Source organism: Colobus angolensis, unplaced genomic scaffold (assembly GCF_000951035.1).
Source record: "Colobus angolensis palliatus isolate OR3802 unplaced genomic scaffold, Cang.pa_1.0 Scaffold8, whole genome shotgun sequence".
Taxonomy (NCBI): Eukaryota; Metazoa; Chordata; class Mammalia; order Primates; family Cercopithecidae; genus Colobus; species Colobus angolensis.
Window position 1 is genome coordinate 9,235,098 of NW_012121820.1, and position 2,569 is coordinate 9,237,666.

At 50.9% G+C, this 2,569-nt stretch overlaps 1 long non-coding RNA gene across 1 annotated transcript; it reads left to right on the forward strand.

Annotated features, from left to right (window-relative positions):
• The first annotated feature begins 397 nt into the window (after positions 1-397).
• Positions 398-1,735, forward strand: LOC105502467. The gene is made up of 2 exons (XR_001000343.1): positions 398-544; positions 1,458-1,735. It is a non-coding gene; the product is annotated as an uncharacterized LOC105502467 (long non-coding RNA).
• Positions 1,736-2,569: the final 834 nt, after the last annotated feature.

Below are 2,569 nucleotides of genomic sequence, written 5' to 3' on the forward strand. Positions count from 1 at the left end.
GTAGGGGCAGGCCCCAGAAGACAGGACATTTGTGTACGTCTTGGAGGATGTGTACTTCTCCAGTCGGAGAAAGCTGGGAAGGAGTATCTCACCAGCGGGAAGAGCATGCATGAAGCCATGGAGTTCTGAGACAGCCTGGCTCCCTGCATTGTTTATTTAATTGTGATTGTTTGTTCGATTGACTGTGCTCTGTGTGCACGTGGTGAAAATAAAACATTTCAAAAGGTACAAAAGGGCATAAAATGGGAAGCAGGTCTTCGTCCCACCGCGACCCCAGCTACCCAGCCCCCCACAGCCCCCCTGAAAGCCATCTTGCTCTCTGGTCTTTCATCGCCTTCCAGAAATAGTTGGTGCACATGCTAGCTTGTGTCACCTAAACTCCTAATTTGATTTAATTTCATGGGTGTTTGCAAAGCCCCTATTGTGTGCAAAGAAATGAACTGAGCTCTCTGGCCTCAGACCCTAAGCCCAACTCTGATCCACTAAGCACCGGCAGCTTCAGGCCCACCACGGCTGGCCTCCCATCTCTTTCTCCAAGCAACGGGTAAGCCTGCTACAGTTATGTTGTTCAATTTATTTTGTTTTGTTTTGTTTTATTTTATTTTTTGAGATGGAGTCTTGCTCTGTCACCCAGGCTGGAGTGCAACGGTGGTATCTCAGCTCACTGCAACCTCCGCCTCCTGGGTTCAAGCAATTCTCCCACCTCAGCCTCCTGAGTAGCTGGGATTACAGGCGCCCGCCACTACACCCCGCTAATTTTTGTATTTTCAATAGAGACGGGGTTTCACCATGTTGGTCAGGCTGGTCTCAAGTGATCCACCCGCCTCAGCCTCCCAAAATGCTGGGATTACAGGCATGAGCCACCGCGTCCGGCCTCAATGGATGTTTTGTGGATTGGACTGAATTAAAACTGAACCATTGGTGAGAAGCAAATTATAATGCAGGAGCACACATAAACCTTGGGTGTGGTTCAGGAGACCATGTGTTTTGGGGAGAGGAGTGAGGGCTCTGTCTCCAAAGGCTTGCTCTTGCTAGAGCCAATGGACAGTTGTCTAAGAAGGAAATGCCTATCGTGTGACCTAGAGGGGGCGCTAGAGTGTGAGCAGGTTGGGTCCTATCACCTTTGTGGGCCTTGATCTGGCTTAGATCAGTCCAAGGAAGACCGGATCTTGCCTGGCTACTCCCAGCTGGTGTCTGTAGCCCTTGGGGGAGTTTAAGACCAGGAGAGGGGAGTTTCTGGCCAGCTGCCAAAATAGGGAATCCCCCACAACCAACATGTAAACTTGTCGGTGCCTAGAAGCAAGCAACCAAATCTGGTTCTCAGATGCCCAGTTCTGCCAGGAGGCCAGAGCAGCCCAGGTCTCCAGGAGCAGACAAGGACCAGGCTCTTCCTTGCCTGCCCTGCTCTTCCCTGCTGATCTCTTTTGTTCTCTCAACACCTGGCTCTTTCCTGACAGTGCCTGTGTGTTGAGCACTTCAGGGCAAACACGCCTGCCGTGATGGACCACCTTTCTGTGCAGATGCTGAGTGCACACCAGCTCCCACTCCCACGGCTGCTTTGCAAGGACAGTGTTAATGATCCTCACTTTGTAAGCAAGGAAAACTGAAGCTCAGAAAAGAGGGATGGAGGGCGGTAAGGTCGGGTATCCTACACATATGGTGATATCATTGGACATTTCGTGTTGAAGAACGATGGAGTGTTGAACACAGAATCACAGAATTTTACTTTATTTTATTTTTTGAGACGGAGTCTCAATCTGTCACTCAGGCTGGAGTGCAGTGGCGCAATCTCGGCTCAGGGCAACCTCCATCTCCTGGGTTCAAGGGATCCTCCTGCCTCAGCCTCCCGAGTCGCTGGGATCACAGGTGTGCACTACCAGGCCTTGCTAATTGTTTTGTGTTTTTAGTGGAGACGGGGTTTCATCATGTTGGCCAGGCTGGTCTCAAACTCCTTACCTCAAGTGATCTGCCCACCTTGGCCTCGCAAAGTACTGGGATTACAGGCATGAGCCACTGTGCCTGACCAAGAATTTTAGAATCATAAAATCCAGGAGTCCTGGACTCCCAGGTTACCAGTATAACCCACACTGCCACCAACTCCCTGTCCGTTCCCCACATCATAAATGAAATGTCTGTCTGGGACCCACCTCCCATCCACTCAGGCCTCTTCTTCGCTCACCTGGGGTCTTGTTCCAGACTTTTCTCTTGTTTCTCCTCCTTCCAAACCTGTACACAGCAGCCAGAGGCATCTTTCCAAACTACTACGCAGATCGTGCCACTCTGCTGCCCCTTAAAACCCTTCCCTGGCTCCCCTTTGCCCTCAGGATAAAGTTCAAACTCCTTGACATGGTTTACTAGATTCTCAGTCATCTGGCCACGGTCTCTGGCCATTCCACCCCTCTTCTACCACCCCCCACCCCCAACTCTATACCAACCCATACAGAACTCGTTTTGTTTCACCAGATGTGCTGGATGCTGGCTGTCTCCCCTGACCCCTGGACCTTTGCACTGACTGTTCCCACTACCTGGAACACAGTCTACAACATCACCTCCTTCTCTGATTGAAGTA